General features: G+C 43.2%; 1 long non-coding RNA gene across 2 annotated transcripts; it reads right to left on the bottom strand.

The window, feature by feature from the left end:
- Positions 1-6: 6 nt before the first annotated feature.
- Positions 7-9493, bottom strand: LOC143420740 (uncharacterized). Of its 2 annotated transcripts, XR_013100444.1 has the most exons (4): positions 7349-9493; positions 4891-5253; positions 1467-3155; positions 7-1141 (listed from the first exon to the last, which is right to left on the bottom strand). It is a non-coding gene; the product is annotated as an uncharacterized LOC143420740 (long non-coding RNA). The 2 variants fall into 2 exon arrangements; XR_013100445.1 differs by lacking the exon at positions 4891-5253.
- Positions 9494-27566: the final 18073 nt, after the last annotated feature.

Raw genomic sequence — 27566 nt, 5'->3', positions numbered from 1 at the left:
AGGAGCTAAAGCTGAAAGGACAGTTTATTTGTACCATCTTCACGTGAACACATTCAAGAACATCACAGATGAAGAAACATTAAAAATTTCCACACTACATAAAGCAAGAAAAATAGTTTTTCTTTCAGGTGGTTTCAGAAAAACAGAAACATCAAACATCTCCAAGACTCTCTTTGAAAGAACTAAAAACCTTTGTTCTCATGGTCCAATCATGAGTGAACTCCCCGATGAAGCCTTGTGTGCTAAAACATGTCAGAGTTTTAAAGGTTAAACATGAGTTTCCAAAACGTTTTGCTGGAGAACAATGAACTATTTGACTGAGTTTCAATCATTTACAGACGAGCAAAACCAGGACAGAGAAAAAAGGACAAAACTGACTCAGTAAAACAACAGAAAAGAAGATCCCATGTAGATCTGTATTATGTAGAAGTTCAGCCCAGCAACCAGTTCAGTTCAACACAAGTTTAAATGATTCTATCTGAACTCTGTGGAGCCTGATCTCAAGCTTTTTGAGTCTGACACAGAAACCAGAGGATCTTTCTGTGTCTTCAGATTCACTGTGATCCAGTGATGGGAGTGATTTCAGCCCTGAGTGATCGCGCTGATGTTTGCACAGAGCAGACAATGAGGTGAATGTTTGGGCACATTGGTAACAGTGAAACAGTTTATTAGTAACGTGGGATCGTTTGTGTTCAGAGTATGAACTGAGATTCCTGAAGCTCTTGTCACACTGGTCACAGCTGTAGTTTCCTTCCATGTGTGCACGTTCATGAAGGTTACGATGACCTGACTTTGAGAAGCTTCTCTCACAGTGTCTGCACTTGTGTGGTTTCTCTCCTGTGTGGACTCCTTTGTGTGATTTAAGCTGACTTTCAGTGGTGAAGGATGACCCACACTGATCACAGAGGTGCTTTTTAACCCCACTGTGAATCAGTTCATGTCGTTTTAACTCACTTGGTGTGGTGAAGCTTCTCCCACATTCTTTGCAGTATTTCAGTTTGTCTCCAGTGTGTCTACGTTGATGTACTTTTAGGGTCTTTTGCTGACTGAAAGTTTTTCCACAGAGGTCACAATGAAAGTCTTTCCCACCACCACAGTGATGACAGGGTTGAGAACTGGATCCATCTGTGTCGCTCTGCTTCTAAACAAAGACACAAAGACAGTGTAAGTCAGTCCTTCAACATTTGTATCCTGAACGTCGCCTGAAATAAAGAGCATCTCTGCAGACGTCCAACTACATTTGACTGTTTCAGTTAACACACTCAGTTTACTGGGCTGCAATAACTACAATACTACCACCATAATACTACAGTAATACTAAAATCATAACTGAAAGGAAAATCTGAATAATCACTCAGAGCTGCTTTTCCATGCAGTAGAATTGCTAACATGCTAACACAGTTTAATGAGCAGAGTTGTTCCAAACAGTCAGGCTAAAATGACAAGATAACAATATAAATACATACCTCACAGTAGCTGCACTTGTAGAGTCTCTTTCTGGTGTGGATCTGTTGGTGTCGTCTCAGGTGACGTGGAGTTTTAAAAGTCTTCTCACACAGGTCACATTGATAAGGTCTCTCCTCAGTGTGGGTAAACATGTGTTGTTGTAACTGTGCGTCTGTTGTAAAGTATTTGCCACACTGTTCACAGCAGTACACATCATGTCTGGTGTGAATGCGTAGGTGTCTATTTCGGCTCTCTCTCTGGCTGAAAGTTTTTCCACAGATGTCACAGCTGTATGGCTTAATTCCAGAGTGGGTAACTAGATGACTCTGTAAGCTGCTACTACGAGTAAAAGCTCTGCCACACTGATCACAGCTGTACGCTTTAACTCCACTGTGGATGAGTTGGTGTTTTTTTAGGGAACGCTTCAAGGAAAAAGACTTTCCACACAAGTCACAGCTGAACGGTCTCTCTCCAGTGTGGATGACCTGATGTTGTTTTAGTGAAGCCTTCAGAGTAAACTCCATCCCACACTCGTCACAGCTGTATGCCTTAATTCCAGAGTGGGTAACTAGATGACTCTGTAAGCTACTACTGTGAGTAAAAGCTCTGCCACACTGATCACAGGTGTATGCCTTAATTCCAGAGTGGGTAACTAGATGACTCTGTAAGTGACTACTGTGAGTAAAAGCTCTGCCACACTGATCACAGGTGTATGCCTTAATTCCAGAGTGGGTAACTTGATGCCTCTGTAAGTGGCTACTGTGAGTAAAAGCTCTGCCACACTGATCACAGCTGTACTTTTTAACTCCACTGTGGATGAGTTGGTGTTGTTTTAGGCAACGCTTCCAGGAAAAAGACTTTCCACACAAGTCACAGCTGAACGGTCTCTCTCCAGTGTGGATGACCTGATGATGTTTTAGTGAAGCCTTCAGAGTAAACTCCATCCCACACTCATCACAGCTGTATGCCTTAATTCCAGAGTGGGTAACTAGATGCTTCTGTAAGCTGCCACTGTGAGTAAAAGCTCTGCCACACTGATCACAGCTGTATGCCTTAATTCCAGAGTGGGTAACTAGATGACTCTGTAAGCTGCTACTTTGAGTAAAAGCTCTGCCACACTGATCACAGCTGTATGCCTTAATTCCAGAGTGGGTAACTAGATGACTCTGTAAGCTGCTACTGTGAGTAAAAGCTCTGCCACACTGATCACAGCTGTACTTTTTAACTCCACTGTGGATGAGTTGGTGTTGTTTTAGGCAACGCTTGAAGGAAAAAGACTTTCCACACAAGTCACAGCTGAACGGTCTCTCTCCAGTGTGGATGACCTGATGCTGTTTTAGTGAAGCCTTCCCAGTAAAACCCTTCCCACACTCGTCACAGCTGTATGCCTTAATTCCAGAGTGGGTAACTAGATGCCTCTGTAAGCTGCTACTGTGAGTAAAAGCTCTGCCACACTGATCACAGCTGTACGCTTTAACTCCACTGTGGATGAGTTGGTGTTTTTTTAGGGAACCCTTGAAGGAAAAAGACTTTCCACACAAGTCACAGCTGAACGGTCTCTCTCCAGTGTGGATGACCTGATGCTGTTTTAGTTTAGCCCTCACAGTAAAACCCTTCCCACACTCGTCACAGGTGTGTTTTTTCTCTCCCTTTCTTCTGTGAGGTTTGTCGGCCTCCTGAGAGCGCTGACTTCTGGCTCCATGTTGGTCCTGCAGTGACAGAGATACAAACAGTGGCAGTGAGTGAAATGCAGTCGTGGAACAAACTCAACCTTCAAACTCCATTAACACTAGTTTTAAACCTGAAGGTGGAGCGTGGCACCAAACACCTTAAAGGTCTCTTATCCCCACCTGCTGGTAGTTCTAACACATTACATCCAACCTGCTGTTAAAGATAATTCATGACTGTTCAAACACTAAAATCACACACACACACACACACACACACACACACACACACACACACACACACACACACACACACACTTTTATAATTTTGATTATTTTGTTGTTTCCTATTACATATTTCTATAATTTGTATAGATTTATACATAATTATTCAGTGATAATAAATCCTATGTTTGTTTATTCTAAAGGAACCCCGTTAGCTTCCACAACAGATGTTGCTCGTCTTCCGTCAAATACTCACATAAAATATTACACAATAAAGTGGATTCAAGATATCCACATAATTTCACTCTTACATCCACAGTGAGGTTTCACAATTGTTAAAATATAAGCAATCAATAATAATAATAATAATAATAATAATAATAATAATATTTCTCTGTCAGCCTTCTCGGTTACGAATCGTCTTCTGCTCCTCTGTCATGCGGCGTCCCACAGGGCTCAATTTTAGGGCCACTGCTCTTTTCACTGTATCTATTGCCTCTGGGTTCTATCCTTAGAAGGCATGGGATCTCATTTCATTGTTATGCCGATGCCAAATTTATTTGCCACTAAAACACAAGGATGGCATCTCCATAAAACCTCTATTTATATATACACATCACTCTATTTATATATACACATCACTCTATTTATATAAAACCTCTATATATTTCATATATCAGTCTACTCTTCATTCTATCAGACACAGTTATCACAGCTCCTACATTTGCTTTTTACACATATAAGCATTGAGCCAAATGTAATAATGCCAACATACTGAAGGAACAATATTTGTCTCTTATATATGATACATCTATATACACACTGTCACAGATACTTGTCTGTGAGTGAAGTGATTAATATAATAACTATAATATTGGCCATATTATATTTACATTACCACAGTGAGGTGACTTTAGTCTCATGAACAACATCAGCTAATTGTTATTTACAGCTAATCTTAAACGACTGTTCAGCACAGAAATGAAGCCCAACAATCATGTTTCACAGTCCTGTGGTCTCAGCCTCAGATACTCATCAAATCACACAGAGCTCATGTAGAAACAAATGAGTGAGGTCTTCACTCACCCCGGTTCTGTTAGCCGTCAGGGCTGGCTTTCAGACTGGGGTCTGGGATGCGGGGCCTCCCTGCTACTGCAGATAAGGAGGTGGTCCGCTTGCCTCCACCCCAGAGAGAAGGGTTACATCTCCTGGGTCTAGGTGCGGCTTGCCCCTCTGAGGGTGGGGGTACCTGGACCTGGGATATAGAGTATGTTTGGGGAGTGCGACTGTCTGTGCAGTGTCTATTTGTGTCTGTCTACACGTTGGGTGAGTGCCGAGTATTTGGTGGTGCATATGGGGTGGGAATGCACGTCTGTGTCTATATGTCAGGTTGGGTCTTAGACTCCACCTCTCTGGGTTCATCTCAGGCCCTCTAAAGTACGGAGGCCTATCTCCCCTCACCACACTCCCTGCCGGTGGCTGATGCCCTCAGACATTGGTGTGTTAGTGGTTCTTGTCCACTAGGGTTAGGGCTGGGCGCTCATGTATGTACCGGCTCACTCCTGGTGGCCGATTGGCGGGGCCTGGTGCCTGTGGCCCGGCTGGGCTCCTTCCCGGGGGTTGGGATGCCCTCAGGCCTCTGGGCCTGAAGCTCGGTCCTCTCTGGCACAGCTGGCTGCCGGCAGAGCCCGCGGGCACGCCACTGCAACCCCCTCTGGCCTCTGCTCCGTAGCTGCGGGGTGACCTCTCCTTTGGGGCTCTACTCAGCTCTTCCCAGGAGGGTGGCACGGTTCCTCCCCCCTTTGGTGGTCCTCCTCGGGTCCTTGTACTCTGGGACCTCTTGATATCTGGGGCCTGGATCTCCTCCATACCTGCTTCATACCCTGGTGGACGGGGCTGTGGCTCCCCACACTCCCTAGCAGATCGTTACATGGAGAAACCTTTGGAATACAAGCATGCTGATCCACACAGGTATGCACACAGGTGTACACATGGGTATTCACAGACGCGGACTACAGCTTTCTTGGCTGCTGCCTCAAAGCACACTGTGCGCTGTCTATCTTGCATGCTGCACAATATCGCTTATTATTTAGTATCTACTGTTATCTACTGTTAGCTAGTTTATTGTGATGGTGCTGTTTTTATTATGTTGCTCTTTGTTGTTTGCTTTCTCTTCTGTTTTTTTTCTCCATACAGGTGACCCAGGAGTTTTGTTTGTGTTTTTTTTTTTTTCTTCCCCCCCCTCTCACCGTCTCTTCTCCCCTTTGGTTTTCTTTCTCTCCCTCTCTTTCTTTCATTCTTTCCCCCTGTCCTATCCCACAGTCATGTCTGTCCCGTTTGTAGCAACTGAAAATAAAATAAATTCATAATTATAATAAAGGTCAATCAAATGGACCAATATGGCAAGGCCATGATGATCCACTTGGTAAAATAAATCCGCCTGGCATCTTTCTTGGCCTCAAGACAACAATTCTGATGGCTAAAGATCCAAACGGGACACAAAAAATAAAATAAAAAGAAACAAATGAACTAAATATGTTCTCCTTCATTTCTGTCAAACAAAGCTGTATGAAACGTTTCCAGCTGTTAGTATCATGGTTGCTAGGCAACCTGGGCAGCGCGACGGAGGCTAGACGTCCCATTTCACGAGCCTACGAGCCTCGCACTTCGGCCTTAGCGGTCTTTGAGTACGCGGCCCTTGAGGACTTTAAAGCTGCAGAACCTGAATCGGGATACAGCCATGATGATCTCCAGCCTCGTGCTCGCCAACATTCTCACCTGAGTTAAGAAGACGATCACTGAAATGGTCTCAGCAGGTCCTTTGATGACAGCAATGAAATGCAGTGGTAAGGCTTTTTGGGGATTAAGTTCGTTTTCATGGCAAATAAGGACGATGCAGTTCATCTGATCACTCCTCATAACATTCTGGAGTGCAGGCAAAATGCTATTATAAAAACTTAAGCAGCAACTTCTCCAGGTTCCAATATTTATGCAATTCTCAAAGCTTTTGGCCACGACTGTATAACCTCTTCTGAAGTTTAGTGGATATTATACATGGTTATGCTCAGGATGTGTCGGCCAGTTTCCACTGGAAACGCCTTTTGGTTAAACTGTCAGCGAGGAATTTGCATTTGCACTGTTACATTTTTATATAACTTTAATGCACATAAACAACAGCTGCTTGTTTCAGTGAAAATACATTGATGGGTTTTGTGGAGCAGGGAAATTATTTTACTGCTATTGTTGAATAATTGTCATCATTACCATTGCATTAATAATATAATCTGGAGTTTATATTGCATTCAGATGTTGAAACCGTGTGTGTCTTTCAGAAAGACTAAGTTGCAGGCTGACAGGAAGTTGCAGGTTTGCAGAGTGTGCCTTTTGCAGAACTGAAACCGAAAGCAGAGTCTAAGTGCAGGTTATTTTGAGGAGCATTTGAGGACGAGACACAGACAGTAGGAGGTGAAGAGGTGACACAAAGAGCATGTGAGGTCAACACATACACACATATTAGTTAGACTTATTTAGAGGAGAGATCAGTTATGTCTCGACAAGAAAGAGGAACAATTCACTTTGAGACAAGAACGGAAAGTACCAGCCATAAAAATAGAAGATGATTTTCTGGGTGAAAAGTCATGGTGATGTTGATCTGATCTATGTATAAAATGTACCGGTGACGCATGAAGGGGCGTCAGTAAACAAACCCTGATGCTATAAAATATCTGTTCATGCTTTGATTAAGTCGAGGACTACTGGCTGTCTGCGTACAGAGTGTCTTCCCACACGTGTGTTCATTAAAATCATTGTTTGACCAAGACCTTCTGGACCAAGGCTGGTTTGTACTCTCCTTCCTCAATTTTGAACCTTAACAGTTTTTAATAAAGTTGTGCAGCTGTAAAGTATTTTGTCTGGTGTCAATTATATCATCAGCTACATCGTTATGGCAAATGTTCAAATGTATATGGTGATAAATATCTTTGGTCATATGGTCCTGCTCTGTCTGTCACCTTCTGTGTTGAGCTCATTGTTTCCTCTGTAGTGGCTGAGCTGAGTCCAAGTAGCTGAAAATGTTCCTCTGCTGCTCCGTCAGACTCTTCTCCTCCTGCTGATCAGCTGGGACACAAAACAGATCTTTGTTAGGCTCCACACTGCACTGAAGAGTCAAAGTGTCTCATATGTTCATCTGACAAGTAAAAGAACACATTTTTGTTTCCCGAGGTGGGCAACTTGTTGGAAACAAACACAAAAGCTTTGAGCACTGATACCTGCCATTGCTGGCATTGAAAGATGCAACGCCAGCAATGTCAAGACTCAAACCAATCATCAAGCAAAGACAACAGGGATCAAATGTACCGCATTTTGATCCGGGACATACTCTGCATGAAAACAAGCGCTCACTCTTCCTGCTCAACAAATGACAAGGGCGGAGCCTTATACCACGTGATACAGAAGCTGTGCCGTGTGATGCTAAAATTAGCAGGGAAAAAACAACGGAGAGCACGTCAGGGATGACGAGAAAGTGACAGGAGAAAATCCGTCCCGGTCAACCACCCAAACATCAATAACGGGAACCTTTTTTTTTTTTTTTTTTTTTTTTTTTTTGGCCTGTCCCGTTTGGCTCTTTTGCATCAGAATTGTTGTCTAAAGGCAAAGAAAGATGCCCAACGGATTTACTTTACCAAATTGACCATCCCAGCCTTGCCGTAATGGTCCATTTGATTCACCTTTTATTGTTTATTTTATTTTCACTTACTGAATACGGGACAGACTTGACTGGAGGAAAGAAGGGGAGAAAGAAAGAGGGAAAGAGAAACAGCTGAGAAGAGGGACGGGGGAGAAGGGCAAAAGACAAAAACCAACAGAACGGGCAGAGAAAAAAAAAATGCATATATCAATCACCTGGATCACCTGCTGAGAAAGAAAAAAGAAAGCAAGCAGAAGAGAACAAGAGTAATAGAATAAACAACATCACAATGATATATGGGAATATGACAGTAAATACTAAATGTTAAACATTATTGTGCAGCACATAAGATCAACAGAACACAGTGTGCTTTGAGGTAGGAGCCAAAAAGGGTGTAGTTTGTGGGTGTGATCACCCGTGTGTACACCTGTGAGCATGGACGCGCTTGTTTTTTGTTTTTTAAAAGGTTCCTTCATGTAATAATCTGCTAGAGGGTGTGGGGGGGCCACAGCCCCGTCCTCCAGGGCGTGAAGCAGGTGTGGAGGAGATCAAAAGAGAGACCAAGGAAGACCCACAGAGGGGCAGCCGCGCCACTGTTCCAGTAAGAGCTGAGGAGAGTCCCAGATGAGGGCTCACTCAGCAGCCGCGGAGCAGAAGCCAGGGGGAGTTGCAGTGACGCGCCCGTGAGCTCCGCCGGCAGCCAGCTGCGCCTGAGTGACCGAGCCCCAGGCCGAGAGGCCGGGGGCACCCCGCCTCCGAAGTGGCCCGAGCGAGCCCCAGGCTCCAGGCCCCGATAAGCGGCCGCCAAGGAGTGAGCCGGTACATACATGAGCGCCCAGCCCTAGTGGACAAGAACCACTAACACACCAATGTCTGAGGGCATCAGCCACCGGCAAACGCTACACAGTGCCGTCCAGCAACTATTTTTCTATTGTTGCACTACCTGCTCTGTACACGCAGCGTCGAGCAACGGTGGAGACGGAATTTCAAGCAGGACAACATTTTGCTGCAACAACAAAACGTGAGACATTTGTTGTTTTATGTTTATTTATTGTTATGAGAGAATCATGATCTCAATTCTAAGCCAAAAAAATCGTGATTCTCATTTTATGCAAAATCGTGCAGCCCTAACATTAACACAAAACTATTGTTTCACCAGAGAAACACACATGAAGAGAGAGAGAGAGACAATAACAGCTACCAAACAGTCGTCATAATTCGTCACACAATGAGAAAAGGACAAATCAACAAGTAACAATGACTAATTAATATTAAAATCTGTAACATAATGTATTGTTTGGAGTTTAGTCTGATTGGTTCAGGATGACCTGCCATTATCCAATCACACGTCTGCTTACCTGCATCTTTTCTCTTTTTTCTAACCTGAGCACCTGATGGCTTTGAACTTTTGTTGTCCATCTTCCATTGGTTTGAATTTTGCGCTCCAGTACAAACACAAATCCCCCAACCCGAGGATCAGCACAATTAACCTAACAGACCTACACCTTAGTTCACAGATTCACTTTGTCTAAGGTTGATTTCTGGGATTTCACACAACCCAGGATTCAGATCGTGAATCCATGATGGGCTTGGATTTACATCATTATAAATGAAATGTGCTCTACTTGGAAGCAGCCGGCCCCGCCCCTTTTGACGGGTTGTGTGAGACTTTAAATCATCAAACTGTAAATTATAAATTAAATTGTTATTGATCCTTTACCCCGAGTCCTAAAGTGTAGATTTATTTTCTTACTCTTCTTATATTTATTGTTTGTTTACTTGCACCGCTGTAACTGCAGCCTCGTCGTCTCGTCTCTCTATATGCTGGACTGTCTGTAGCGGAGATGACAATAAAGTTTACTTTGACTTCAGCAGCGCGCAGGCGCACCGAGGGCTCTCGCGCTCACTTTATAGAATTTAGAACAAACATGGGTGCAGATTATAAGTCTGTATCATAATATCTGTTTGTTGTTTTTATTTTGTTTTGCGAGTTGGTTATTAGATGCCGCTCCAGCCAGCCAGAGACTCCCCGCCGCCCCGCCCTCTCCTCCCTGTGCCGCCAGCAGCAGGCGCACCTCGCAAACGGAGGGCGCCCTTACTCCCAGCAAATGGCTGATAGAAAACCGATCGGTGCCTACGAATTTCCCAATATGCGCTGGCATGACGTCGGGGAAGCATGGGTACGACCGATTATTTTATTTTTTTCTTGCCCGTGATGCCCCCCCCCCACCACGATGCATTCTATTGGTTTGCACACTTACACACACCCAGCTGTGGTTTCCTGTTTTGCTGGACTCTGGAGAGCCCCGCCTTTAACGCTCTTCTCTCACAGAGAGCAACAGAAAACTTGGAAAAACTCCAGATTGACTGAACTCAGTTCAAAGTTACCTTGACACCTTTAGATGTGAGACGTAGTGATGGTCCGCTTGAAGCTGACGCTCCGGTGCGTGTGTCAGAAAGATCAACGCGCTGCTTCAGAAGCACCGTGTCGAGGCTTGATTCGTTTGGCCAGAGTCACGTGATCAGTGACGTCTGAAGCTTCGTTTAGAACGTACCTTTTTTAAATCGAACTTTATTGAAACACAATGAGTATACAACATACAAACAGATGAAGTTTACAAAAGAACAGAACATGAACATACAGAACCAGGAGTAAAAAATTATGATATGAGTAGGCGAAAAAAATCAACATATAAATATTGTTCTGAGAGGCTTTTTGTTGGTTGAGTCTGAAATTGATTGTATGTACAATTCATATCCTTATAAAACGGCAGAAATATGGTGTTTTATTAATAAACTTACATTTATGGATATAAAATAGCTAAAAGTATTAACAAATTTTTTATAAAAAACATTTATCATTCTTCCTGGGGAACTTAAAGAAACAGAATAAAACATTTTCCATCGTAAAGAAAACTCCCTTAAAATATGGACAATAACAAAACTGCTAAATTCTTCCAGAATCTCTGTGTAGAGGAACCAAAAGAGATGTGCCACAGTTTCTGGATGATCCCCACAGAAAGTTCAATTAGTATTTATGTCTCTTTTAAATGTTACCATATAGTGACTGGCTGGGTCACATTTATGAAGAATTTTATATGAGATTTCCTTCACCTTGTTCACAATTAGATATTTATGGGATCATCCAGACTGTCTTCCAGGTGATATCTGGAACATGTCGGTTCCAGTAAGATATTCTATATATGGGAGAGACATGATATCTTCTTGGAATAAACTACGTATTCTCTTATTGCTGTTACCAAGTTCCTGTGAAAAGCAGATTTTTCCCACTGCTGACTCAGCTGGATCAGGGAGAGTGACTGAGGCAGATATTGAGCTGTCAGTGTTTTTATATAACATTAAAGTCCCTGAGGGTATGGCACCAAGCACCATTGAGAATTCCCCAACACTGTTTGACAAGTTTGACGAGCATCTTGACTTTTGGTCTTTGGATATTAACAGTCCTGGATATGTGACTTCTTGTTTAACAGAAATGTTACAGAGAGCATTTGCAGTGCAGCCTTTAATTGCCAGTAATTCACATTTTTTTAGATTTCGACATAAAGCAGATGCCTCAGAGAAATCACTAATAACACTAAGGGCTGGACGGATTTGATTTGCATTCTTCAAGAAGAGTGTGGTGTCATCAGCTAGCTGGCTGATGATGAGCTCCTTATCAGCTGTGCTGATTCCTTGTATAACAGGTCAAATCTCGGGGTGGAGTCTTAATCATTTTAATTGAGCTATTGCCATTCGTGTACAAGGTTTTGATAGCTTTACAGAAAAATGCCAAATTTTTCCAAAGAGTGGAAAATAAATTGATGTTCAATTGTATCAAAAGCCTTTTAAAAATCCAGGAAGAGAATGAAGCTATAGTCAGATACCAAATCAGAGTAATCAAGTAGATCTAAAACCAGTCTCATGTTCTTAGAAAGGTGTCTGTTTCTCATAAAGCCTGATTGTGTCTCATCGATAATTGTGTCCAAGAACTCTTTCATTCTGTTAGCAAGTACTAAAGCCATAATCTCATAGTCATCATTGAGCAGACAGATGGGTCTCCAATTATCAATAAGAAGTAAGTCTTTGTTTGGCTTTGGAATAAGTGTTATGAGACCCTGAGTAAGAGTAGGAGGGAGGATGTTATTCTCTACACTTCCTATGAAAAGCTGCAGTAAGAACGGAGCCAGGAGATTAGAAAATGATTCATAAAACTCTGCAGTTAAACCATCTGTGCCGGGAGATTTGTTGGCCTTAAGTGCAGAAATAGGATTACAAACGTCCTCCACAGTCAGAGGGCTGTCACAGTGACTTCTATCTTCCACAACAATAGTTTTTAGGTTTTTAATATTATTGAGAAACAGCGTTGAGACATATATATATATATATTCTACTTTTCTAAATGATTGACTATTTCAATGGAGAACCTAAATGACACGGACCCGTGTTTGTTATTACATATCTCTATTTTGAATGTGACAAGTCTATCATTGCCTGTTATTCATAGGTATTAACAGAGTTTTTGGCCTTTTTTTCCTCTATAAAAGCTAATTGACTCTTTACAGTGGCCTGCTATGGTTAATAATAACATGTTCAGTCATGAGTGAAATCAAAGCTTTTCTTCACTTTAGCATTTAACATTCCCAACAATATAATGTGATACCTTAATTAAAACACAGCTAATAAAACACAATTTTCTTAATGCAAACATCAGTGACTCAACATTAGCAACCAAAGGGTTCAGTCTGCAGCTCACACTCATGTGAAGCTACAGCCTCCCCCTTTAGTCTCTGTCATCCTTCTGCTCCTGCACAAACAAAGCAAGACAAAACCTCCACCCTTCTTCTACAGGCTGGGTGAATTGTTGTGGACATTCACTAATCCTAAAGTCGGCACCGTTTTTGTCTCAGTATCAAGTCAGTTAAACTTTTAGTCGTCAGTCCGTCACAGTCCAGTCACATGCATACATCCACACACATTCATACCAGATATTGCTGATAATGGAGTCTCACGCGCAGCCTATTCGAGCCTCCATCACCAGCAAGATGATGTCATCATTTTAAAGGAAAACAGCTCCTTGTTTTTGGACTGGATTGACTCGCTGCAATCCTTTTAGGCTCAGGACTTCTCATGTGATCAATGTCACATATAAGTGAATTTTTCCCAAGCCCATTATAATCATGGAGAAAAACACTTTGCCACTGTTTCCAGTAAGAATATTTTATAGCGCTTTAAAGTTCAACCTCTCAGGTCTGGATTAAAGAGCTGATTTGTTAAATCGGGAACTCACAAAATACCAAAATATCACCAGCGGTGGATCACACCTCTCAGATGTTCTTATCTCAGTGCACTGTAACAAAAGCACAAACAAACGCAACCAATAAAATACTAATAAAGTAACACATACTGGGGCCCATTGCAAACATGTCCAAGCATAAAACCATCTTTCTCTCTCTTAGAGAAAGAAAACAATCCAAACCTCACTGATAAAATCAACCTAGTGTCAAGCAAAACCCAAAAATCAACCAAAACTTCACCAGAAAGTTTTCCTCCCTCCCGGGACAATATTGTGCAGGAATACAGGCACCGTAACTCCTTTTGCACTGACAAAAACATGTTGGATTTACTTGATTCAATAGTGGACACTGGTTGCACACAAAGGTTTTGCTTTGGCAGAAACTTAAACAACTGAGTTAAATCAACACAACCTTTTCATATTCAGTAAACCTGCATGTTGTGTTCATAAAACACGATTGAAACATGTTCAGATGGAGTAAGTTGAGCTCCTGGAACATTTTAATCCTTCAATTGAAATTGAATGGGTCTACAACAACTACCATCCTCCTATCTCTATCCTGGTTGCAGCAGGGCTGGGAAATAACCCTGAAGTGATAGGTTACCAGGCAGGGTACACCCTGGACAGCTCACCAGTCTATCAGATAGAAACACACAGCCGTTTACATTCATGGATAATTTAGCCCAGGACCTTCTTACTGTGGAGCAACAGCACTAACCAGCATGCCAACAATGGAGGAAATACAGGAAAGCTATGATTTCCTGTATTTGAGGCAGAATTATTTTGTTCTTGCCCTTGACAGGTTAATCCACAATAAATAGCAACAGCATGCATGTGGTGTGTGTGTCGTTGTCTGCCTCTTATAACTCCAGTGATTTTCCTGTAGTTTGAAATCTTATGCGGTGTTGACACAATAATTTGTTGTAAACCAGGAAATTCCCAACTGTGGTAGAAAGCACAGCTTAGCCTCAGCAAATGTTCAAAGAAAAGTCGTCACTTCCTGATTTCTGCTTCACTGATAAATATTGTCACACTGGGGTTTTTGCAAATGATATCAGTGAGCACTGTGTGGCAGCTGGAGTCAGACAACTGAAGCTCCCACAATCAAGACCACAAACAGCTTTCAAAGGAGATTTGAAGCTTTTCTGGCAGCAAGCTTCATGATTTATGGGACTGGAACTGGAACAGAAACTACCTGATCACCAATGGTGAGCTGGCATGGAATTATTTTTATGACATTTTATCAAAGTTATAAATAAGCATGCCCATTAACACATAGTGAGTGAGCATGTTGTCTTCCCACGCAGTGAACAGCGGACGCTAATGTTTTTGTCACTTTTTACAGAGTCAAACTCAAAGTAAGGTCAGTGCTTCCACGCTTTAAACGCTGCACGCTCACACTCTCTCCACACTCGATAGATTATCCATTGTTCATCTGCACACAGCTGCGGTTTTAGTAACGCAGTAACGCAGCATGCTTACGGGAAAGTAACAGTAATCTAATTACCTTTTTTGCAATAGTAATCCCTCACTTTACTCGTTTCTTGGAAAAAGTAATCTGATTACTTCCCATCTCTGGTTGGAGCTGTGCACTTGTGGGTTCAACCTTGTGTACACGTTTATCTTTGCTGTGTGTACTTGTACCTCTGAGTGGAAGCTGAACTCTTGAGTTCGAGTATCGAAGCATCAGCTGTGACGTTAAAGTCCAAACAGCTCGTTCATTTGACGTGCAAATGAACGAAGGTAACGCCGTTTTCATGTGGATGTGTCACTGAGACACTTTCCACATCCACAGCTCACAAAATGGGAAAACTATAGAAGTATAACAATGAAGAAGTTACTATGTTACGGGTCCCAAGGATGAAGACCTCGATGACAAATATGTTACCTGTAAAAGCAGGTGAAGAGCAGAGTAAGGAAGACACGATGCGTCTCTGCTTTCCTCCAGAACGTGTCTGAGTCTGATTTATTTCACACAAATAAATGCTATAAAAGACTAAACATGAGCTTTCAATATACTGTTCAGCTGGTTCCTCATTCACATCAATTACATTTACTTATTTCACAACATCAGTGAAATATACTCTTTTTAACTGGTTCACTTTCTCAAGTTCACACTTCTTTCCATAACAGCTACATCCTTTTATCATATCAATAAACACATCACATTGTCTTCTGCAGTGTCTTACTGGCTAAACAGTTCTATTCAATAACAGCATTGGTAAATACATTACATTTGTTCCCTCCAGTAATTTACTGGCAAAATCACTATTTAGTGCATCATGAAACACAGCTTGTTGAATCAACCCATGAATGCCTCTGTTAGCTACACAGAGTTGCTCAGAGTGCTTGTGTTACACTAGCTAATCTACTCAGTCACTTTAACAGAACTATTAACATTCACATCTCACAGAACTGATTTGATTGGAGCATTACAACACGTTTGCACAGAGCATAGGAGCGCACTGACTCTGCTTCACGAGCGCTCCACCTAACGAGCGGGCTCGCGGTGCGGTCGCGCGGGACACTCCTCTGGTTTTCTCCCGTGTTTACATATAAATAACTTTGGCGGACCGCCTTAACTCTCCCATTCACATTAACGTGGGTAACCATGGTGACAATAAACAACATTTTCGGTGCGAGCACCGTGTACCGACCTGTAAAAGCAGGTGAAGAGCAGAGTAAGGAAGACACGATGCGTCTCTGCTTTCCTCCAGAACGTGTCTGAGGAAGCAGCGGAAGGTGGGCTCCACTTACTGCACCCCGAAACCCCGGAGCAAGCACCAAAGTTCCGCCCTCACTGCTTTCTAACATAAAATGAATCCCTGTTACATGGATTTTCTATCCTCTTAAAGAAACGGAAAATAAATACATATAGCAATGAAAAATGTCCCGTTACATGAGTGTTTTACACAAAATAATATTCATGTGGTCATTCCCTCACAGGGGTGCCACAACTACACTGCTGTTTTGACAGAGACACAGTGTGTTTATCTAACTTGGCTGAAGCCAAAGTTCTCCAGACAAATTCAGTCTGTTTCTGCCAAGTGTGAACTCACTGGATGAGCGCCAGATACACAGAATCAAAAAGGGATAAATTACTTTTCTTATGTCATGTTCCCGTCACAAACTGGCTCAAGGAGAGGGGAAGCAGGAGTCCACAGCTGAAATGTTCCTATAAATAAAGTGGAATTTATTCAAACTTTACCAAAACTTCAACACATCAAATACAAGCAGTTCAGCAGGGAGTGGATGTGTGTTGCATGTGCCAGGTGGATGCAGAGAGAGGCCAGGGCCACGTTCAAACCTGAACACGCTGCACAGTGTTTTCTTCCATTTGTTAGGGATGAATGAAATGCTTCCTTGAAAGGATGTGTGCAGTCACCAGTGGGCGTGGAAGCATGTGCGCCCTCATTTGGTGGGTGTGCAAGAAAAGTCATCCTGTCACACAGCAATGCCTACATAAATCACACCACTCTGCTTAAAATAATAATGTTTAGTGAAGCAGGTGAAGCAAAGGGCTGCTTTTAATAGGCTGGGAGACCCAGGTGTGCTGCTTTAGCTGCTGAGCCTCTTATGACAGAACAGCGGAGAGTGGTAAGAAGGGAGGAGGGGGTCTGGCTGTGTTTGTGAACGATAGATGGTGTAACTCTGGGCATTTCTCTATCAAAGAGACGCTACGCTGTAAGGACATTGAGCTGCTAGCGGTTAGCATGAGACCGTACTATCTACCACGAGAGTTTACACACGTGATTATGATAGCTGTGTATGTCCCGCCCTCTGCTAACGCTGCAGCAGCCTGTGAGGTCCTGCACACTGTAACCAGCAGACTCCAAACACAGCACCCTCAGGCCCTTTTCCTGATCTCTGGGGACTTTAAAGATGATGTAACCATTTAATTATGGTTACATAATTAATTATGTAATTAATTATGCAAAAATGTGTCTCCAATCAAAGCTCTGTAACTTCAGAGGTGATGTTCATATGTTGACTAATGGTTTTCTTTCATTTTTGATGTACTGCAGAATATTTGTATAAAATCCAGGCCAGGAAAATCTCCTTCATGTGTTTCTGTGTTTTGTCTTCAGCTACGTTGACACAAAGGCCTCTGCTGTGACGCTCACACCTTTGATAAAGTCTGGAGAGTGTCAGCTTCCTGTTTATAGATACAAAAATATGTAATGTTGTGAACTCTGGCCGCAGCGGCGCAAGAAAAAGGAGAATTACGGGAAGCACTCACAACAGGTAAAATCCAAATAACAAAGTAAAGTACGATAAAATAAAAACCAACAAAAGAACAACACAATATACTTCCCCGTACTGTTACTGCTAACCTCTGTTAACCTAGTAACTCTTACCTTCTAACTGACAGCTGGTCAATAAACGAGCTCCATAAACGCTCCATATTCACCTTTACATGGAATATAAAGGGAAAAGAAGAAACACAGTGCTGTGTCAGCGTTAGACATATAGATATATCCTTGCTTTTAATACATTTGAAGGTGGGTGGGAGAGGTGCTTCTCCGCGTAGTCTACGGTCTCTTTGGGATCGCTAAAGCTTTTCCTCACATCACCATGGGTCACTAACAGCTTTGCAGGGTATAGCAGTCTGTACCTGACGCCGGTCATCCCACGTAGTCTTCCTCTCATATTTGCAAATGCGGCTCTGCGTTTCCAACAGAGGGAGGGAAATCTGGGAGGATGTTTATTTTAAAAACCCTTATACATCAGGTTCTTGTTCTCTGCAGCTTTCAGCAGAATTTCCTCACCAATGTGGTAGTAGTGCAATCTCAAGATGATGGGCCGAGGAAGATGACTTTGTTTGGGACGCTGGCGATTCACTCTATGTGCTCGATCGATGAGTGGCTTCTCCTGGAGAGATAGCGCCTCCGCCAACAGGTGTGAACCAACTCAGTCATCTTGGGTCCCTCTGTGCCTTCTGGTATTCCTGCAGTTCTTAAATTATTCCTCCTGGAGTGCCTCAAGAGCTCCACATCTCTCATCTAACTTCTTTACCTCCGCAGACAAACGCTCCACAGTGGCCTGGAGAGTGGCGATGGTGTCAGAGTGGTTCGAGGCACAGTCCTGCAGTTCAGTCAAAGTGTTATCATGCCTGGCCACGTCGCTTTTTATGTCCGAAATTGAGGGCTGGATGCTCTGGTTCAAGGATGATATCTCGCCTCCTATGGTGGTAGAAATCTCTAATATGCAAGTGTCCAGTGCTAGTTAGTTAGTTCTAGTTCTAGTGGTTAGTGGGGCTTTATTTGATGATTCTAGTGTGTGTTACATTGTTGTCATATTGTTGAGTCGCAGAGCTGTACAGTGTTACAGTTTCTGTAGAGTCTGGTATAAGGAACTCAGATCCCTCTGTGAATAATGTTCACTGAAACTGATCTGTAGTTAATGAACTAGTCAGGATTTACACTAGAGAATGTTTCTGCCATTACATGGCCTGTATTTGTAGAGCGCTTTACTCGTCCCTAAGGACCCCAAAGTGCTTTTTTGCCCAAGGACACAACGACCGAGACTGTCCAAGCCGGGGCTCGAACCGGCAACCTTCCGATTACAAGACGAGCTGCCACCTCTTGAGCCACGATCGCCCCACATATTGTTGTCTTTTGTTGCAGACACCAAGTGTTGAGATCCTGTCTCAACCTCCTACATTCTTCCAGCAGGTTACACATTATTTTTTGTATTTGGAATCAAATATATGTGTCAGTTGGGCCTAGTGCAGGGGTCAGCAACCTTTAACACCCAAAGAGCCTTTTGGACCCGGTTTCCACGCAAAGGGTCAGGGTTCGGGAAAACACTGGGAGCCGCAAATACTTTGTGACATCTAAAATGAAGATAACACTGTGTATATTGTTTTTACCTTTATGCTTTGTGTGAACAACTACAGTGTGTTGCTTATGAAATCCATGAAGTGCTACAGAGAAAATTACATTTGATTTATGTAATGAACACATTTTGAGCTCTTAAAGAAATATAACAAAGGAAAGCTGAACTCCAATGATCCATGTAGCAAACACAAACTGTTATATCGCCTTTGGGCTTTTGGAGCCTTGACCTGACTTTTAAAAAAAGCGCGTTCATGCAAACATCGTCGGGTCTGCCGTGATATGTTTACAACGGGACTTCTGCTCCTGAACCTCTGCGCACAGCGTCTGCAGGTAAGGTAACTTTATTTATACCCAAAGGCAAGGTAAATTTGCTTTACAGACAAATGACAGCATTTGACATCCCTTTAAAAACACACATACCTAGTAAATATATAAAGCTCACTGTGACACATACTTTAATATTTCGAATCAAAAATCAAAAACAGTTCTTATTTAAGCGCGAAAACAGTAAAGAAAGGAAAAAATCCACGTTTCCTATCGGTGGAAAAATGCACCATGTCAACCAAGAAAATTTCTCTAGATCCGCCCTTGGTCTTGCTGCCACAGATGGAGCTCCCACAGCCAGGGGAAGGAGTACTAGCAGTCCAGAAGCAGCGGCCAGCCAACCAATGCAGAGGCCGGCCACTTCAGAGAAAGCCAAAGACGGGACCCTGGACCCCAAGAACCACCCGACACCTGGGGGAACCCCGACCGCGCAACTAAGAGGAACAAGCCATCCCCGGAAAACAACCCTCATAGGAGCAGGCCAGCAAGTCTCGCACCAGTTGTGACATCACATCCTGTGTCGTGCGACATAATCGTTGTGGTGCGTTGATCAGTATCGCTTAATTTTTGTAACTTGATCCATTTGCCGTGGTCGTTGCAATCATGCTCATTTTTCCACCATTTTAATGATGATCCTGCACCGAAGCTCAGAGACACACGAATACACAGAGTGAGATGTTGAAGCAGTTTGAAAATGTGAATTTGTGGAGAGAAGTTTGCAAAAAACACCCTCAACAAAGTCGTGGCTTCCAGGACGTGAGCATAAATCTTTGCACAGATAATGTTCATATGTGGATTCCTGGTTTTCTGCAGTTAACTGTGACCCAAAGCGTATTTTTAAAGTGGTTCCAGGCAATAAAGCCTAAAAATAAATACATCTACTTCCTTTTTCTGTGTTCCAGCCTCAGTGACTCTGACACAGTGCTGTAATATTTACACCTCTGATGAAAACAGAGTTTGTAGTTGCAGAGAAATACTCGACTCATTTTGGGCATTTACGAGCAGGAACCTCAGAAAGCCCCTCGCTGCTTCACTGGTTAAGAAGCAAAGCAAACATTAGTTCACAGTGATGTTAATTAAGGCCCAAAGTTTAGGAACGAACGTCAGCACTTCACTAATGAATGTAATGCTGATTCATGTGCTTGTTTTGTAATGTGCATGTTGTGCGTTGCTATTTCCCATATTCTTTGGCACTGATAGATGAAGAGTCTCAGGCAGGACCGAGGCTGCCAGCTGCTGACAGTGAGCAGGGAGAGAGCAGCAGAAGCTGGGCAAGAGCAGGGCACCTTCAGCCCCCTTCATCAGTCAGAAATCATTTGGGTGTCTGTGTGAAATGTCTGATTTTTAAAATCTTTTTGTAGACATATTTATTAAATGTTTAACAATTATATAGAAGAAAGACAATGTAAAGAACAAAACATGACAAAACAAAAATGAGTTGAAGTTATGAACTGTTTCTGAGAGACAAATAACACCAGGATCCTTTTTGTGTAGCTGACAGCTGGTAACTGTGCAGGGGCGGGTCTAGCAAAGTGTTGCCAGGGGGGCAGGTAGGGCATTAACAGGGAGAGGGGGGCACAAAGACATACTTTTCTTTCTTGTTCTCATTTAAAATGTCTCACTTTTAATAAATAATTATCTGAATCTTACAACAAACGTTTCCATCTGATGTAAAATGTATAGAAATCCATTATTGTACATAGTCATTTTTTAGGGTCCCATCATAATTTCTTCAGAAGTAAGTACTGCATATGATGCCAGTGTTTCCCACATTTTCTAGATTCTGCACCAGTACTGTGTGTAAAATGCATCAAAAAGTCCGTTTGATTCTTTCTCACCTGTCTTTCTGTCTCCTTTCACTTTTTAAAGGTTGCCATGTTAGAAAACATATTTTGCCCTGCCGTGCTGTTTATTGATGTGGCAAATGAAAGGTTTATGAAAATATATCTAAATCTGTCATCAGTAATCAGCAATGATCATGTCTCACCTCTAGTCTCTGTCTTAATGTCAGGTTTTCACCGTGTGTTGTAGATGTTCAGGAGGTTAACTCGACCAACAGTCTACTTCCTGTTTAGAATACCAGGACAGGGAGGATGGTGCAGGTTTAAGTTTATTAGACTGATGCATGTACACCAACAAGACAGCGTCCATCACTGTGACAACAGCGTTTGTTTTCATTCAAAGGCTTCATGGTTTTTCCTTTAATACCTGGGGGGCCGGTCTCCAGTCAAAATGCCCGGGACCATTTTTTGTCCCAGTCCAGCCCTGGTCAGGAGTCACAGTCAAGTGTGAGCTGCATGGCCCCTCTATGAACATTGTGGCTTTCCTAATGGCCCCTGTTGAGTCTAATTGTTGAATGTTGTCAATGTGTTTCTTAAATTTTACAGGTCTTAGTTCAATCTGTAGGATCAAGACATTCCTTTGATCCTGACCACCTCTCCACCCACTCTGTGCTGGGGGAGGATTATTGTCGACACATCTCTTGTGAAGATTCTGTTTCTTGTGTGGTCAGCTTCCTGCCCTTTAGTGGCTTCACTGTGTTGTGCACGGTGAACCAATACAGGAAGTGAACCATATATTGGGTGTGGGGGAGATCACCATTTTATGGCTAAGGATGCTGTTAGAAACAGTTGGAAGTCACACACACAGAGAGACACACAAACACTAACTCACTCAAACAGCTGAACTACAATGATCCATGTAGCAAACACAAACTGTTATATCACCTTTGGGCTTTTGGAGCCTTGACCTGACTTTTAAAAAATAATTGGAAAAAAGCTCTATGCTGCTACAAAATGAAAAATAGATATTTGCAAAATTCTGCCCAAGTATGTATTTTACCTGGTTACTGCGTGTGGCGGGCGTGGTCTGCAGCGCCGCTGCAGGGGAGGCGGACGCACCTTAACGTCTGTGCTCTCTCTGCTGTTGTTGGTGTGTGTCGGGCTGTGCGCTGCAAAGCTACAGCCGGCTGTGTGCGCACAGCAACCGTGTGTGTAAAGTGGTCAATAAAGAGATGCTGAAAAGCGCGTTCATGCAAACATCGTCGGGTCTGCCGTGATATGTTTACAACGGGACTTCTGCTCCTGAACCTCTGCGCACAGCGTCTGCAGGTCGGGGCTGTACGAAGTCACTTTATCTCTACAGGACTGTAAGCTGTCGTCTGTGAGGCGTGAGCGTGTTTGTTTGAACACAGTTCACGGTGGAGAACAGCTGCTGACATAATGTGGATCCCAAGATCCATAACTGGCCTACCTGGGGCTGAAAGTCTCCATAAATGCAGGCGTTTCGGCGGCTACACCGGCTTCCACGAGTGTGACGCTTATTTTGAGAAAATAATAGAATATAAATGTATTTTTATATTCCAATATCACAATAATCTTCCAATGTAGAACTACAAGTTAAAAAAGAAGTAACATAAATCAAATCCACTTCAGCTAAATACTTCTCATTTATTTCCATCTTACATGCTGTGACTGCAGCCATTCCCACATCTCTGTGAATGGGACTCATGGACATGGATCAGTGGTTGTTGATCAATGGTCCTGAGAATCTGCATAATTAAGATGAAGGAACGGAGCTCCCAGCCCATCGTTCCTGCAGCTGCTTTCAGTCTTTATGCAAATGTCCTGTTTGTAAGACTGAAACCTGCAGCTGAGACTGAAGACGTCACCTGATGATGACGACACGTTTCTCCCACAAAACGCTGCGTCCAGATGAACAGAAGCAACAGACTCACTTTCCTGGATGATTGAGATGCATCAAGACTTCATTGTGTGTTACTTCTCATTCAGCACAGACACATTATTCCTGTTAGGTCATGTCAGCTGTCACTCAGTACAAGCACAACTGTGAACAACACAAACTTCTCTTCAATGTGTCACAGAAACACTAAGTGTGAGAGCCTGTATGACACACAGGACAGACTGTAAGCTCTGCTGGCTGCACAGCACTTTGTAGCAGTTTTCCAACATGTCCTCCACCCGTGATGTCAGTGGTGGGACCCCAGTCACAGCACTCAGCACCACCTCCTTTAAATGGATTTTATAGCAGTTCCTCCCGTTACTCGGTGCAACGCTTCTTAAATGTGTTTTTGCAGGATAAAACACAGCAGGTGGTGTAGAGAGGACGTCAGCTGACGGAGCAGAGGGAGGCAGACTGTGGATAAATGACAGAGTGAGAGGAGAGCAACCATGACAGAAGCACAGGTGTGGCAGATAGAAGTGGCTTTATAGACACTTATTGTCAGTCCTCGTGCATGCTGTGGAAATAAGTGTCTGTGTCATGAGGTGACATGTGAGCTTATCTTTGGTCAATAAAGCTGAACGACCAGTTTTCACTTTGCTTGTTACGCTTGTTTAGTGACGTCTGGGTTTCTGTGGAGCCCGAATTTTGATGAGTTCTGGTGAAATCATCTGAGATCATCTGAGCATCGGTGAAGAGTCAGCAGAGAAAGTGTGGGACAGAAGTTTGCTTTGGACACATGGACTGAAATCAAAAAGTAACAAACAGGATTTCCAATGGACAGTATGGAGAAGTGAAAGTACACAAAGGCTGTGCTGGAACACGTGTGTTACACTTTTTGACAGCTGAGAACAAAACACAATATTTTGCATCATCTCTGCAGTGTCTCTTCTTTCCTCTGCTGTTGTGCTTTTAGCTCCAAACTGTTTCAAATGGTTTGTCAGCAAGCTGACCTCTGACCTCTGCAGTACTAACTCCTGACCCGTACAAAGAGCGGGCGTTTCTGACCTTTGACCTGCAGCTGTATGTCTCTCAGTCTCAGTTCTTCTCTCCGTCACTGATGGAGCAGGTGTAGTTGCTGCTGACAGTCAGTCGTTTGTTTTCTCAGAGTGAGGCTGAAGTCTGAACTGTTCAGAGCATCAGGTCTCATCAACGTGCGCTGCTGTAACGCCGCTTTGTCCTCTGAGATCACCAGGTATGAAACCTGAGTGCTGACAGAGCAGCATGTTCCCCCTCATTCACCTCCACCACCACAGCCAAGGCATGCTGGGAAACTGAGGACACACAGACGGAGAACTGAAGTGTCTGCTGTGTGTTCATCTCAGAGTCCTCACAGGTGACACATTAGCTCCAGAACACCAAGCCAGGTGTTTGAAGCCTGACAGGGATTCTTCCCATCCAGAGGGAGGATTTAGCTGCACAACAATGAACATTAGTGTGTAGTTTAGAAACACAGACTGTGCCTGCACTGCATCTAGTGAAGAAAAGTGTTACTGCGAGAGAACCAGGCTCCTTTAAAGCAGCTGATATTAAGGTTGAAAAATCAACAATAAGCTGATGTAATCAACGTTTCACAAAATGGTCAGCAGCTAAAATCTGGAGCCGTTCTTTGGTGGTAATTAACAGTTTGTTCTTGTTAGCTAATTATGTCATTAAAGGTAGCAGCAGAAGCCTTGTGTTGAAAGCCCATTCACTCACACATTCACACAGTATGTGTGTGTCTGTGTTACACTGTGGACATCCCTTCTGTTGGAGCGCCATCTTGTGGCAGGTTTAAGAAATGTTCTTCTTGTAAATCCAAACTGATGCACCTCCATAGCAGACTGTGGAGGCTTTCAGTGACATGAAGACTTGATTTATACTGTCATATTCTCCTGTTACACAAAGCACAGCACGCTGAACATGGATGAACTGAAACTCCCAGCATCTGACTGAGGAAAAGCACAAATCATTCTCACACTGACTCCTGCTTGATTTTAGATTTGCTTTCAAATCCTCACACTTTCATATGAAGCACTAAATGGGCTCCAGACTGTTTATCTCAGCTTCCTGTCAAACACACTGCTGCTCACACCGAGGCTCAGTTTACTCCTCCAGCCTGGCTTAACCTGCTGTCTGTTAAAAACAGTCCCACACTCCTCTGTTTAATCCTTCTGATCAGACTCTTTGATTTTGTATTGTTTTTACCTGAAGTTGTGTTTTTGACATGGTTCTGTCTGTGAAATAAAGCTCACACACACACTGCTACAGTCCTTCATACACTTAGAAACGAAGCTGCTCCTTTCCTCAGTGCTGACACATAAAGAAGAGTTGGTTTTATATCCAACACGTCTCTGTTCCAGAAAACAGCTTCAGCAGCCTCTGAGTCTGAACTTGGAGTTGGTTATAAGCCACAGGCCTGTGTGCACAGCAATGAGGAAATATAATGCAGTAAGTGAAACATGGATGTGTGGAACAGATTATCCCAAAGGTTGATTCTGTTCATCTGGACGTTCTCAGTGAAACATTTGGTCTCTCGGTCAGGTGACTCCTTTAGTCTCAGCTGACTGCAGCTTTCCAAACCTTTGTCACTGGATCACTCACTTCATCTCCAACGTGTCCCTGACACAGACAGCTGGAGCCGTTACAGCAAAATCATTGATCATCGTTTTTAGAACATTAGCTGGTGTTGGTGGGCAGGCTAGCAGTGCTAATTGTTAGCACTAGTTCTGCTGCTCTCCCTTTGTCTCTGTTATTGTTGGTCTTTAGTGAACAATAGAAAGTGTCTTCATGAGACTGTTGCCTAATGTTCAAATGTAGATAACACCACCTGCACCAACCTGTTACACAGCACAACCCTCTGGTGTAGCTTTGGCTGGAGCACATATTGGCAGCTCCAGTGACATCACCACTCCATGGTGACATCATCTCTACAGACTGTGGCTGTTACATATCCTCACCTGGTAATAATAAGACTGTCCTCAGCTGCACACAGCTCCAAGATGAACAAACTGAAGTAAATACAAATTAGAGTTACGATAGATTGAAATCTTGTAATCAGAGCTAATTCTTAGTGAAACTCTCACAACATCATATCCTGATCCTGGGTTAGTGTCTCGGTCTCAGATCACAACATCAGCACAGGCTTGGCTTGGGTGAGGTATTGAGTGGTTCTTGTCCATGACAGCTGCAGGTACAGTGCCATCAGCCATGCTGCACCACATGTCTGCCCAGGAACATTAGTGTGGCTGAGTCTCATGTAAACATTGTGCTAAAGTGGTGGGAAAGTGGCTGCAAGCTGGCTGCACTGTGTCCAATACTCTCAGTATGATATCCACAAACCTCTGAGTGTCACAGAGTGGGCCTGTGCTCAGCTCACTGTGCCCCATTCAATTCTACTTGCATAGTTTTACAAGTAAAATTAAAAGTTGCTCAATGATAAGTTATTGTAGTAACAACTAAGTCCATGGTCATTATTTGTTAATAGTAGCTTAAAGCTTCTGCACCAATCATGGAGCAGCAGGTTTAGAGCATGTGGATCTACAAAAGTAAGTCCCAGTAAGATGGGCTGAGCCTTACATACTAGAAGAAACATGTCATTCCCAGCAGATGAAGCGCCCTTTAAAGCAGGATCTCACTTTAAACCTAAAGAACTTGCTATGAGCATGCAGTGCATTCATGGTTATTATTCATACGATTGTGGGGAGCTAATAAAGTGCAACTATCACATTACATTTTATTATTAAATTGTTGTTAACAATCCCTTCACTTCTGCTTATCTAATTCATGGTTGCAGGATGGCTGACAGCTTCCATTAGGCAGGAGGTAATGTCCATTCTGGCCACAGTGCAACCCACAATGTGTAACTGACACTATTATATTGCATTATGTCACATTGTTACATCTTTTTAATAAATGATGACAGTCAGCTGAATTTGCTGCCCCCTTGGTGGAGGACATCAGGATCAGCAGCTGCTGCTCCATCACAAACACCACAGAAGAAGAACAACACTGGATCAGATTATCTGGACGTGTTTGACAGGGACAGTGTTCATGTTCATGGACATCAGGACAAAAACAGACGATGGAAACCTGCCAGATTTGAGCTAAACTGCTCGTTTCCATGTGTAGTCCCTGGGAGGTCACATGACCAACAAAGACACACAAGCTGTGTCCCAAAACGTCGGCTGCATCCTCCGGAGGCCGCATTTGAAGGCCGATGACGTCACAGCCAGGCGACGAAGGCTGTCCCGATTCCTCGACTCCTTCAAATGCGTCCTTCATTCCCCCGAGTTTGAAGGATGGGTCGGGTGTGTCCTTCGTGGCCCACCATATCCCAGAATTCATAGCGCGGCCCAGCCAAA

The sequence above is a fragment of the Maylandia zebra genome, linkage group LG2 (genome assembly GCF_041146795.1).
Source record: "Maylandia zebra isolate NMK-2024a linkage group LG2, Mzebra_GT3a, whole genome shotgun sequence".
In the NCBI taxonomy this organism is placed as follows: Eukaryota; Metazoa; Chordata; class Actinopteri; order Cichliformes; family Cichlidae; genus Maylandia; species Maylandia zebra.
This window is presented reverse-complemented; position numbering and strand designations above follow the sequence as displayed.